The sequence below is a fragment of the Semicossyphus pulcher genome, unplaced genomic scaffold (assembly GCF_022749685.1).
Source record: "Semicossyphus pulcher isolate SPU_LCO1_2020_fin unplaced genomic scaffold, fSemPul1.0.p SCAF_8, whole genome shotgun sequence".
NCBI lineage: Eukaryota > Metazoa > Chordata > Actinopteri > Labriformes > Labridae > Semicossyphus > Semicossyphus pulcher.
The window spans coordinates 15,577,676-15,591,981 of record NW_027211759.1 but is presented as its reverse complement, the minus strand read 5'-3'; the positions used below and the strand labels follow the sequence as shown (position 1 = coordinate 15,591,981).

Here is a 14,306-nt window from a genome sequence, read left to right as displayed (position 1 = left end):
CAGGTGAGGAGCTGTTTCAGGCCTGGCTGCTGTAAGTAGGTCAGGCCTGTTGAAATACTCTCTTCTGTCCTTAACGTCTCCACTTTGCCATATAATTGTGTCTGCATTTTCTGGAGAGGAATATAGACCTGTACAGAGGTCTGATAGCACAGCATCCACCAGAGGCGCTTTATCTCACTTGTTCTTGTTTACCTTCACAAATTATCGACACAATGTGCATAAATGTCTTGAATCTTGTGGACAATTGATCTTTAAAAAAAAATATGTGTTGCATTAATATTTGCTGCCCATGTAAATCCATCGACCATTCAATCATCGACAAATCATTGAAATATTTATCCTCTTTGAAATTGATTAGGCCTGTGTGGCATCCATGAAAGGCTGTAAACAAAGCAGCGTGGCTCTTCTCCCTTGATGTCCGCAGCAAGAAGCTGCACGCATTCCAGTAGCTTAGAGGCTTAGACAGAAGCTCAGGCTATAGGCCACTGGGAAAAAGCTGCACACATCCATCACTGTGTGAGGCCGATAAAAGGCTCAGAATGTCCGCTTCTCCACATGTCCATCAATGACACAATCCACCCGCCCGCCTTAAACACAACTCAAGAGTTTTGACGGTCCAGGAAGCACATTGTAACCCTCAAGATCCAACCGTTACCAAACCCAATGCCTTAAGGTGCACCGAGGAGTTTCCCTTTATGGTTTGGTTTTTAGATTTGGTGTATTTTACTTCTAGCTTATGCTTGCAAAGCTTGTTATTACATGTTTCAACTAACAAGTCTTCTTTGTTACCTTCACTGCCTCATTGCTGCGTATCTTGGCACATTACCTTCACCTGTAACTCAGGGGAAGAGCCATTGGAATAGCACCATTGGCAGGACTTTGAGTCTTGTTCCCCGTTGGCTCCCTCTTTGTGTGCACAGGGCCAACAAAACAGGGGCCGATTACAGGACTGAAGGCCAAAAACTCAACAGAAAACCTTTAATATACAATGGAATAATGCACTAATTGATGTCCTTGTAAAATGTAATCAAGTAAAATTCTGTCACATGACTAAAAGATTGAGAACAAACTAATGATTCATTTTGTAAAGCCCTGCAGAGAACTATCAGGAGTGGTTTAGATTATGTTGCTTTACTGCCTCTGAAAACCACTTAAGTTGTAAGCAGCTACTAAAATGTGTTCATGTTCAAATTAAACACATTCAAACATAAAAGATATTTAAAACCAGAATTTGGTTTATAGTTGAGAAAAAATCTGATTTTTTTCACCTTTTATAAATCACAGGGATGGATCAGTGGTTGCACAGGGAGTGGTGTGTTCTCATAAGCAAGAATTATCAGGTTCAAGATCACTCTGCAATCATCTATTGAGCAACCAAATTAACATGGGAAAGTTTAAAGGCAATCCAGTGGTGTCAAAAGTCATTTTGATTCAAGAAAATGGTTCATAAAATGCAGCATAAAAATGATGACCAACTAATCCAAATGCACAAGACACTCAGCTTTCTTATGCATGTGCATGTGGTAGTTTATATGCTTCACATCTCTTGCTATAATACTCATCATATATTGAGGTTGATATCAAGCAGAGGTCAAATCTTTACTTGACCTCTTTATTTGGCTCATAGACCACATTAAAATATCTTTGTGGGGGGAGGCCCACCCCTTTATGTGGGGTCTGAGAGTGGGGCGGCCGCCCCCCACACGCAGTGACCTCACTTAGCAAAGATCAATAGTGAGATGCACATTCCTCGCTCCAAGTCCTCAGGAGTCACTTAGGCCTTGGTATCCCAGCCATCCAGGCCATCCTGTGAATCCTTTAGCACGCTGATATTTGGGGTAAATTCCAATCATTGACATCCAACATCCAAGACGACCAGATTTGACCTTGGAGGGCAGCATGTGTGGTAAAGCATACATGGGAGATGAACTCTTGTCAATCAGAGGTATCACGCTGTAGGCCGTGCTAATTTAGGCACTCAAGGGCAAATTTGCTCCGTTTAAATGTTTATACTTCACATTTTCTCTGCGCCCCTTTTCCCTTTCCCTATCAATCACTGTACCTGGCCTAGCAAACAGCAAAACTACAGGGCCCACATTGAACTCAAGGCTAGATGATTAAATGGCTGGCTGACTCTTCTATTTAAGCAGACAAGCATAATAAGGGGATTAGCAGCCTATCAGATGACAGAGTTCAGTGTGCTTGGCTGCAGGTATACAGGCAGATATCCTATTTCACATGATTTGCTAACGACTGTGCAGTTGGTATAAATTAGTCCCTTCTAGAGAAGTATTACGTTTAGGAAAAAAATGAAGACTTATAATCAGGAAAGATAATACTAAAGTTCATGACATTTTTGTGCCTGATCTCTTAAAAGTTAGTTATGGTGTTTAACACTTCAAAAGAGGCCTTCAAGTTCATGGACCTTCTTGTTAGCAGTAAAAAACAAATAGATCGCGTGTGAGATGCAATCAGAGTCTTGACACGTCCACACAGCGCCCAGGCCCCCATAGCGGGATGCGTGTAGGTGGGAGCTGATGTCATGGAGAGATGGAGGTGAAACGATCTCTTACTAGAAAGCTGAGCCTCTTCACTGTGGTATCAGAGAACACAACACACCCTCAGACAGCTTCACCTACTTTCACACAGGTAAGGACTGGGCCATAATGTTGCACCCACACAGATAAAAAAGTACTTTTACACGTAGATTTTTTAAAGCAATATCAGTATATAAAAAAGTGGTTGGAGAAAACTTTTAAGTCATGCTCGGAAACGTCTACAGGAGGAAGTGATTCATCACAATATTTATAAACTATAAGATGTAAGGTCAGTGATTCGACACATAAGCAGGGACAGAATCAATAGACTTGTTTTGCTTGTATAACAAACTAAAACAAGGAAACATGGAAAAATACGGAGCAGAGACTGTAAACACATTTCTGTGTTTTCGGACCGCAGATCTAAATACATGGCTATTTCACAAAGAAGGCTTAATGCAGTGTTGATAGGTTGAGAAACTAAGAGACAGCAAGATTAATGAGAATGCTGTGACTCAATAGGACAACTATAACTGGACTTTCGGGTTATTTCTACATAGTTAAAATAATACCCCTTCAATTGTTCATATTTTCTGTGTCATCGAAAAGCATGTATCCCCCTGTGCCATCTAGTAAGACCCAAAGACCACAGCAGAATTCATATTCAGGGAAGAAAAAAAGCATGCAAACTGTCCTGTGAGTTTTAAACTGCACCTGCATGCTGAACAGCTTCATCCTCTCCAGATGTCTGGAGGCCTCGCTACACCCAGCGCCAGCCCGTCTATTACTGTCTCCCCGACCGGCCAGACTCTGGTGGAGAACTGCCAGAAAGAAAGCAGAGATGCAGGGGGGGATCTGAGCCCTGCAGCCACTCACGCTGCACAAAAAGTGCTGAAAGAGGCCAGAAGACGGCTTGTGTGCTGTGTCTTAATATATCACATCTTCAATCCGATCTGATGAATTATTCAGACAGCGCTATCTACTGTGCCTCTCACCTAAAACATCTGCCCTGCCAGCCTGTCTGCCAGCTCGGGCTTACTCTCTGTCCTGCCACAGGAAGCTTTTAGTCTGCTGCTGTCCTGTGGTCTCTGGTACATTTAACCCCCTTCCTCTATCTTGATTTCCATCTCTCAGACTGGAAGCATTGAGGAAAGAGATTATGTTACTGTGTCAAAGATCCATTTGTACAAGATTTCTAAAAAGAAAACAGGATCTTTTTGCAACTACTGTGCAAATACTCTGAAAAAGTAGTGCACAGTACTTGTTGTCTCACCATATCTGAAGTGTTTATCTGGTCTAAACGGCAAAACAGGAAGTCCCCATGAAAAGAAAGCTTAGGGGCCTTTTTCTGTTTGCATTCACACCACCAATAGGAACGCTAAGTGAGATAAAAATGCTGCCGGTTGGTACAGCAATGCAAAATAAAACATGATAGAGGATGCTAATTGTGTTTGCTATTATCATAAAATACATGACGCACAACAGAGTTCAAATAGAGACATGTAAATGTAGGATTGGCTATCTTGCTCCTGCCATTACAAGCTGGTACGTAGAAGACGAAGAGTTTCTGGTGCAGCGTTGTCTCATGTGATCACTAAATGTTCTTTAGTACATGGACACCAAATATCAGGCTACCTTAACTCCGATTTTGCCTGCATGATTATAATAAAGCTTATATTTAGCAAAGCCTTTGACTCAGGGGCGACGAGGTGTAGAAAATTCTCAGTTGGGGTCACATTGACAAGGAGGGACAGCAGGCAGAAAACACAGGTTGCATTACAGACTTCCAGACCATTAAAGTGACAAGTGTTCCTGAGGGATAAAAGGTCCACACTCACCTCCCTGTGCACCTTTTATGGCTATTAGCAGAGCATGAAATGACTAAATACAAGCATCACTCCTCCTCGCTGTCATCTTGTTTTGCACATGTCTCATTCATAACTTTCAGCAAGGATGTCGAACAGAAAAAGATGTGACCTGGGAGAACTATTTGCATCCAAGGTTACGACGGGAACTACTTTGTGAGTCTGAGGAGTTAAAAGTTATTTTTTCAAGCAGTAATGTGCATTAAATATCTTTCTTTAGCCGACTTTTTAGCAAAAAATGATATTGTAAATTAATCATAAAAGACACTACAGCTTGTTTACAGTGATGCAATTAGCCGCCTGTGATCAGAGAGTTACGGCAGGAATGTCTGTAAGGGTCAGTACCACCATTAGCAGAGTAAAGGGCACAAACTGGAATGCTCTGAGATATCAAATCACAGCGGTGGGGGAGGGACGGGCTGCTAAACAGGGCTCTGTTGGAGGCTGATTCCATTAATCAGGACCACTCTAGTACTCATGTCAGGAAGCACACGAACATGTCCCACCGCTAACAACAACCTGATGCACGTTCGCTGTGTGTGACACCTTATAGTCGTCCCACAGGCCCGGGGTCAAACGCGCACATAGCTAGGAGGATTCAAATAGAACTTTATTATTAAACATGAGAGAGGAACAGGTGTTTGGTGAAGGGTGATGGGAACACACCCTGAAAAGATAATACTGTGATTCTCACACCAGCGTGTAAGAAATGCTGACGTATGTGTAAACATACTCCACGTTTTCCCATAACTGCTGCGTAGAGTTAAAATAAGACACTATAAGACGAATAAGACGAATAAGACATGTTTTGCGACATGTTTTGCGACATGTTTTGGTGCATGTTTTATAAGGGGTTAAAAGGCAGATCTTAGTTTTTTCTGAGATGCTGGACCAAACACAGAGTTCTGGCCATGATCCATGTCCTCAGTCATTTCCCACATCGTGGCACAGTGCTGGACTGGGAATAAACAGAGGAGCCCGCTGTGCTCCCAGAATGCATGTTTGCAGAGTTCCCATCAGTGAGTACACAGTAATAGGACTCCCTGAAGGCCTGTATTTAACCTTTAGGTTACAAGTGGCTCGCCACTCCAAAGCCTACCCCTCCGCGGCCTCAGATGTTAACCCTTTTCTTACTCATTTGAGTCGGCATAAACGGAAACGGAAACAAAGTCAGATAAAACATCTGAAAATTATCTGACATTGTTTGTCATCTTTTCAAGGTCCAAAATGAACTCTGAATCCTGGCTTTAAGACCGACATGAAACAGAGAAAACAACTGACATCTAACACAATCAATCCGGCCCTCACTGCGGAAGAAGATCATGTGATACGATCAAAAGCTCCCGGACAAGACTTTGTGGTCAGTATCAATCCAAATTTAAACTGACACAACCCAGAGAAATAAAGCAGAAGTGACTTTAGGTCACCAGTTCGTCCTTGTTAAAGCCACATATTAGAAAAAGAGCTTTTTTCTCCACTCCAGAAATAAACTTATTAAATGGGAGCAGAATATGGTGCACAGGTTTCTGTGACAGTATCATTTCAAACATGCAAACTCTGAATCTGTATCATTCTTCACAGCAGCACACTATGTTTAGTGCCAGCTGTTTGTCTTTGCTCCATGTTACTGCAGTAAGCACAGCTCTTGTCTGGAGAGGCAGAACACAATATTTAGCTGAAGTTTAAGAGCATACCTTCTGAAGACATACCAGTATGGTCTAAAGTGTGATCCAATTCAGAGCAACACACTTGTCACATTTATTTCAGTCTGTAACTTCGCACATACTTTGTCGAAACTTGGAAACTAAAATAACAGATGTGACACAGGATACTGAAGAAATACAGACAAATAAATGAGAATCAAAAGGAAAAAGTATCTCACTCTCTCTCTCTCTCTCGCTCACACACTCGATGACAGCGAGAGAGTCAACCTGACTATATAAACAGATGAAGGAGAAGGATCAGAGCAGCCTAATGCTGAGAAAATGCCCTTGGGATATGCTGACAAAACGGAAACATGTGCATATGGGGCCAGCATGGGGGATTAAGCTGTGATAAAACAGTGTGATTTATTTCTTTTTGTCTTTTCTCCTGTGAACAGACTCAGTAACCTGCAACAGGTTGTTCACTGCTTTGAGCAGCTTCACCAAGCAGAAGCTTCATTTCATCCTTTTGCTTCTTTCCCTTTCAGCAGACTTTATGTAGAACAGCTCCACCAAAGGACTGTTGCAGTTAAACTCTGCGACCCCGACTCTCATGAACTATATTTTTTTTGAAGAAGTCTGGATTTGAGGTATTGATAGTACAGGCACCGTGCTTTACCAACGAGCCAAAGCTTTTCTGACAGCATCATACAGGCAGTTCATTGTGAAGGCCGCCGCTATCCAGAATGCAACTGCCAGCTGTTTTCTTTGTGGATCAAACCAAAAGAAAACAGCAGGCCAAGGTCAGCACAGACAGGCTTTTCTCCTGCAGCAGACGGATGAATCTCCACATACGAGGCCGTAAAACAAAACCTCTCTCTGTCACAGATGAGATACCAAGATTGATTATATTCCACCCGCCTGTGGGATACTTAACCATTCTCAAAAATTCATGAAAGCGCTCGTTTGTTCCAGTGCTGTTGGGTGTTTGTTCATCATTTGAGGATCTGTGTCTGTGGGCGGGTTTCCATCCACTGGTTGTTATGTGCATCTTTAATTTGTGCAATAAAATCTGAGCGTAAAAGCTGATTTTATCTTTGAAAAACTAAACAATAAAAGTAAAATGCAACAAAGTGCAATGGAGACTTACTTAAGAAATAAACTATGAAGCTAATAAAAAGTTTCAGAATGGGTTTGAGGTTTTTGTTGAAGACTGCGATCATTGATCATCTTGTTGCCCCCTCTTCTTCTGCAGTGGTTTAAAGCCACCTGACCGTTAAAATATAGCACCAGTAAAATTTAGCACCACCTGCTGTGTATTTTAGCTAGTCACTTCTACATTTTTGCATGGAAACCTCAATTAATTCACATTTCTTTTTGGAGGTATTCTTGCAAGAAAGTCAAAATGTGCACATCATTATGACTGAAACCTAACTTTAGTGAAAGGCTGGTTGGGATGGTCTCTCTCATGTCTCTCTCATGCCCTGTTAGCATGTGGGTGATGGAGTGGCTACTGAGAGGAAAAAAGTTTTGCTTTTGGTTTCAATATTTCTTTGCACATCTACTCAGCAGATAATCTCCAGCACACAAACAGTGAGAATGGGAAGTTGGATACACTGCAAGTGTGGTATTTAATCTTTTTAAGTGAACAATATTTGCATAATCAGATTCTGGATTTTTTTGATAAGGGAGAAGAAGTAGATGTAATGTGAGTTGTGATGATACAAGCAAAGTGTTAAATGTACAAAAAGGAGAGAATTAACACCAAAGCGCTCTCTCCGGTGATGGAAATAAAATACATTGTTCCTGTTTCTTCTCTAAACAGTTTGCTTTGTTAACTCTATTGACACAGGAGAGGCAGCCTGAGAGCTTTGTAAGTGAAAGGTACTTGGCAGTGCACACGCAAAAGTAAGCAGAAGGAGGAAACTCAAATCTTACATCGACCTCCCCATTGACTTTTGACAAACTTTTCCATTTTAAAGGTTTCGATCCATTAACTACCGGCCACACACAGCTAACAATTTGGCGTTAGTCTCCATTGTGCTGCCAGCAGCGTGTGGGTGGGAGATTTGAATTTCACACAGTAGCACCTGATGCTTCTGTGTTGTAGCTGCCTGCATCGCACCGTGATCCCCAAAGTAGTGTCACAACACAAAAACTCCTCAACAATTAGACAGTCACAAGCAGACACAGCAGACTCTGTGTTGATATTTATGTTCTTGCTCTCAGCTTTTCCACACTCTAAGTTCACACACTGTTTCCAGTCTGGAAGAGGATGTATGTGTGTGTGTGCGTGTGCACTGGCTGCCACATTCACTAACTCCTATCTGTGGAAAGAGGCCCCACTCCCAGTCACAGGATCACTCCTGATGAGCCAAAGCTTAAAGAGTCAGAGCCCATGTTTTTCTCCTGCACGACTAGAAATGCACAAGCCAGCAAGACTTAAAAAAGAGAACACACACCCAGGTAAATAACTGTGTTTCTAAAGAAAATAAGTCCAAGACCAACATCTCTTAATGCAAGGGTAGCTCCTACACATGCACCCACGAATACAAGCACAGGACACACACACACACACACACAAGCTCAGGCTGGGTCTTTAATGACCCCCTTGCCCTGCTATCACCTTGCGATAAAGACCTACTGGAGAGGGAGGAAGGCTGTTGCGTCTCAGCTCACACCCACTTATCCCTTTAAAAACTAACAAGGAACCCCACACAGACTTAGTCATAAAAGGTTTATAACCCTCTTACGGGGAAATGACAGGTTATACTGGCATCATTTCAATAGGTAACCAGACCTGCAGCGAACGCCCATCAATGATTCATGAAGCCAGGGCGCCACACAGTTAATGAACAGAAGGATGGTCTCTATAGCAGCAGTACTTACACTCTGTCCCAGGAAAACAAAACACTTCCTTTAGATGCAAAAATGTTTCCTTAAGGCGGCACAAAGAGATTGATTCCTCCTACCAGGAAGTGTCAGAAGAAAATCCAGAGAAACGACAGAGTTTAGAGCTCCAGGAGACGACAGGTCCACACTCTCCCTCTGCCTGACAGAGTGTCCTACTACAGCCTGCCTCTGACTGCTCAACACACCGAAGCTCCTCCCATTGCACTGTCAAAGAGAGAGAGGGAGGGAGGGAGAGGGAGGGAGGTGCGCTTCTACAGGATGATCTTGACTCACTTTTGACTTTAACAACTCATGGGCAATGGAGACATTTATATAGTGTAATCCGCTTGATATTACAGTGTCCTTATATAAGGAAAGACAAGAAGACTAAGACTTTAATCAGTAAAAGTTTTTCTTTCTCTTCACACTAATTTCATGTGGTTTTCTATGAAATTTGCTCGATCACAACCTGCGCAAATAAACAAAACAACAAAAAAGCCACACATGAATCCTGTGATTTTCTTGTCACAAGACTGCTGACTTTCTGCTTTTTAGGAAATCACAGCCCAACCCATGCAAGAGCAACTTTTCAGAAGTTACACAAGAAAGAGATTTTAATGAACATATGACATGGCTGGATTCATAATGAGAGCAGGAACTAAATGAGACAAAGTCCCGTTCACGTTGGCCTCGGAGCTCCCCTGGGAGAAGGTTCCCTTGTTATCAACTGCAGATGTTTGACTCTCAGCCATCTGCTCCCTTTTAAAGAGCGACTTTAATGATTGTAATTACCATTAAATACTTCAAGCTACCGGAAAATAAACGAAATCTCTGTCGTAAATTACACTTATCTATTACTCTCTGTGTATTTTATTTAAGGTAGTAGTTAAGTCAGACCATTGACTTCCAATTTGCTATAAAAATTGACAAACACTATGGTCCCCTTTAGTTCTTAACTCCTATTTGTACTGTCCAAACTACAATTATGTACTGACGTTTCAAGCAGCATTTTTAATTGTAGGATTAGAGAGATCTACTGTACTACAAGCTAAATGAAAGGCACATGACGAAGACACTGAGAGCTTGAGTGTGAAGTTGAGCTGCAAAGTAGTTCTAAAATAAAACTCACAACACTGGCAAGGACGCAGTTTTCAGGCCATGACACTGAAAGTACAACAAAGTGATGCAACAAGGTCTCAGAAGGGGCCGTTTGGTGGTATGTAAAAGGGGACACTTTGCAAGAATGATCCACATTCTGCTCTGTATAAAGCTCTCAAGTCTGTTACACAATGTTAAAGATGTGTTCCAACAGCATTATAAGTAGATTTTTATGCCGAATGAATGTGCACCAACATGTGGAAAAAGTCTTGTTAAAGCCAAGTGTTACCAAATAACTTCACGAGGCTCTTCCACAAATATTTCCAGTGTAAATAGAGAGAGGTGTAAGATAGCGGGGTGCTGAGACCGGGACGCCTGTTTCTAAAATAGCACATGCTAATTATACACTTTAGGCAACTGCTAAGGAGGGAGACGCAATGCCAAGTTTGAGGTGTTGGGATTCTGAATACTGGCTCAGAGTGCGTCTGTGCAGAGTCAAGATTCCTGTCACCTGAGACGTACTAAGGCCACAGCATGGATACTCACTGGATGTCTTATTTACAGCCTGTGTCAGTGTGATACACTCTTCCCATTGGACCAGTAACACCCCTCTTGTTGAGTGGGACCACCTGCCACTGCCATGCAGACGACCTTTTGTAAACAATCCACAGAACATAAAGGACCCCTCAGGCAGGCGTCTAAACACGTGGCTCAGACCAGTCAAACACACGATGGCTGGCCCTTCTTAATAAGTTGTGACCCTGTTAATGTGGCTGTTTGTAAAAGGCTCTGCCTGACTTGTACAGGAAGTCCAGCACCAGTTACAAATAGAAAACAAAGAAATGTATTTTGTTGCAACGTGACAATAGGAAAACGTATTAATATTTCAATGTTTGCTACTTTACATTTTCATAAATGTTCATAATGGAAAGTCTTTGGGTTTTGCAGACATGGCAAGCTTTTTAAAGACACTGATTAAGGGTGCTTTCACACCTAAAGTCCGTTTGTTTGGTCTGAATCAAAGAAGAAATTGTTCCAATGTTGCTTTCTGCCTTGAGTTTGTGCTCACAAGGCAGCTTTTACCAGCGGACCAAAAGTTTTGATGCGGGAGCAAACAGCTTTCCACGTGGGAAAACTCCCTGAAGTAAACAAAGAGGGAGAGCACACTCATCAATCACACTCAACACGATTGCGGACTTGTTTTGTTGTCAGAGTTTGTTTTACTTTTAACCGACATTGCTTCACAGTTCTATCACTTCCATTCTCCTTTAGTTTTTCACTTAACACTTTGAGTACCTCCGTGTTCTTGTCACATCTGTCCTCTACTCATCTTGCTGCCTGGCTGCGTGTCGGTCTCTGCAAATGTCAGCGTTCGTTAACAACCCAAAAGGCACTGTTTTTTGGTTCACTTCCTGTATTTGGTTTGGATCGCTTTGTCACCTACAGTGAACCAAATTCTGGACCACCTCGAAGTGAACTGAGACCCCGTTTTCAGGCGAGTTCATTTGTTTGGTCCGCACCAAAGTTTGAGATTCCTTCCTTTCACACCACTCCGAACTGACCGGACTATCTGGCTAAACGCAGCAGGGTTCGGTTTAAATGGACCAAACAGCTCACGTGTGAAAGCACCCCAAGACTGATTAAGTCATTAATTATGAAAATAATTGGCAGATTAATTAATAATAAAAAGTATTGTTGTTGTAGTCCTAATGTCGATAATAAGCTACTTGTAAAATTGGTTAGAATTACTCACAAATATTAAGAGATGACATTTGGGTATACTGTTAGAAGCTTGTTGCTTTGTGATTTATATAAAAGGTTGTATATGCTGGATAATATTCTGAAAGATGGTCTTACGATTCTATGTTTTGTATTTGAGTTGGGGTTTTTTTGCCTTGCCTTCATGCAGATGAACGTAATAACGATAGCAGTAAATATTTTGGAAAATATATTTCATAAAGCGTGGTGTATTAGAGAAAAGTTTTCTACTTTTGGTCACAATAACATTAAAACATGTAACGTGTACAAGTTTGTCATTGTCTCACACAGCTGGCAGAAGTGCTGACAGGTCGTTCTGTATAAATGAATAACAGTCGAGGAATTAGAGAGCAGAGATAAGCCCTCGTGTTTCACATATTAGCTTAATGGAAACAGCAGATAGCAGCTTTAGGGCGACTTAAAGAGTCACTGAGGCCGACAGAGGCACTGAAAACTACTGAGAAACTCTGGCACCCAACTCTCAGCATCATGTTATCACTTCAGTGTTCAGGGGTTACACTGGCGGTCATCAAACTGAATCTACATTTTACTGTGGGTAACACAGCGCTGTCTAATGTGGTGAATAACAGTGATGTGATTAATGTGCCAGAAAAATGTGTTCACTTCCTCCTCTTTGGTTGCTAATAATCTCACCTGTATACTTTTCACTTTATCTTAGCGGCTATATATTAACGTTGTAATATATGTACAAGCAGCTGCACATATGCAGTCTGGCATGCATAACATCAATACCATAGCGAGCACTAAAACACTGTGAACATGAAGTGACAGAGTGAGAAATATTCCACCTTAAAGCAAAAACACTGCATCTTACAGGTTGTCAGCAGTTGCATGGTAACAGCAGGTCACAGTATAGCTTTAAGCATCTGTTCGGTGCTAGCTGTGTTAGCAGTGCTAAAAAGGAAAATCCCAGAAAACTAAGCTAAACTAACGAAGCTAAATAAGCTCCCAGAGTTTCTGAGTCAAAGCCTCACCTTGTTTTCACACCACTTACATTTGTTCTTTGGCCTCAATTTTTGAGCCTCAGTCTTTATGTAAAACCAGGTCACTGCAAAACAATGACAATTATGAGTCAATATTTGTACATGGTTTGGTTGTTTAATCTCAATTACAGGTCCTCTTAAGTCCCCCTTACAGTTTACGTCATTTTCTTCCACACTGTCTGAAGCGCCAGCCTGCTCCAATCTTACCTGAACCTGTGTTCACACTGAGTGAAGAACTTTTATGGAGGGCCACACCATCGCATGTTATATGGGCTATGTGACCTGAACCTTCTTAGATTACTTTTAATGGAGAAAAAGATCCACAAAACAATCATCTATTAAGCCAAAATTAACACCTTCATCCTTTTTAAGGCAAAGGATTTGCTCACTACCTGTGTCTTGTGATTGTGAACTAAATTTCTTACAAGGTTTTGGACAGAATAAGACATTTGATGGCATCACAATCGGCTTTAGAAATTGTAATTGTAATTTTTCAATGTTATCTTACATCCCTTAGACCAAATGATTGATAATTAAGTCAAATAAATTACCACAAGAATCATCAATAACAATGATAACCAATATTTGCAGCTCTAATTTTAAATTGTTCTTTGAATCTTTCCTGTTTGTAGCACAGGTGAAAGAGCTTTTGTGGGAAAGAATCAGCTGAGGAGGCACAGTGTGACCCACAAATGAGGTGAGTGACTCATTTTAGCATTGAGCGTGACTGGCTCAGCATGTTGTGGGTGGGTGTGTAATAATATACCTTACATATGATCAATGGTGAACATGGGATGTTGAGGTGTTCCATCCTGTGTTCGTCTGTTTGGGGGGAAATGATGCTGTGATGTCTCTGCATGACACAAGCTAAGGCATTACTCCTCCACACCTGACTCTGTGGCTCTCCAGCAGAGAGGGTTGGTGGGATATGTGCCCTCTGGCAGGGAGATAATGCCAATGAACAATCCCGGAGGTGTGTGTGTGTGTGTGTCAGAGAGAGAGAGAGAGAAAGAGCGAGAGAGAGAGAGCTTTCAGTCATCTGACTCACCCCTGTTTCTTTCATTACACTGTTGCATACATGCTATTACTCACGAGTCTGAAACCAGTACAGGAGTTCCCAGCATTACCGCTCACATGCTCACTACATCACCAGCTGTACGTGTGATTACTCATGCTCTCTTTCAGGTGCTTGTGCTGCACGCAAGTGTTTTTATCTATTCTGTCTTTATCTTTATACAGAGAAATATGTTTGTAGTAGCTCTGACTGCCAAACTATTTATTGGATTAACAATCAGTCATGGCAGAGCCAATGGCACGCCTCCAAAGCAAGGAGGCCTGCTCGAGATTCAACAGACAGAGCAGGAGGAACAGCTCGGATGCTCCTCAGGTGGCCCTTCATGTCCATGTGGCAGCAGATCAACTTTCCTGTGTTTTCTACCTTTGCTCCCCTCCCCCACACATACACAACTCCTGCCTCCACATACAGTAACAACCTCGTACTGCTCCTTC

General features: G+C 41.9%; 1 protein-coding gene across 1 annotated transcript in view; it reads right to left on the bottom strand.

Annotated features, from left to right (window-relative positions):
* The window catches only part of sema4ba (sema domain, immunoglobulin domain (Ig), transmembrane domain (TM) and short cytoplasmic domain, (semaphorin) 4Ba), a 38,739-nt gene extending 29,651 nt beyond the window's left edge, over nucleotides 1-9,088 (bottom strand). Inside the window, exon 1 of the mRNA XM_069687015.1 lies at nucleotides 8,935-9,088. The gene's annotated coding sequence lies outside the window, so the exon portion shown is untranslated. The remainder of the gene's footprint in view (nucleotides 1-8,934) is intronic.
* Between the last annotated feature and the right edge of the window lie 5,218 nt (nucleotides 9,089-14,306).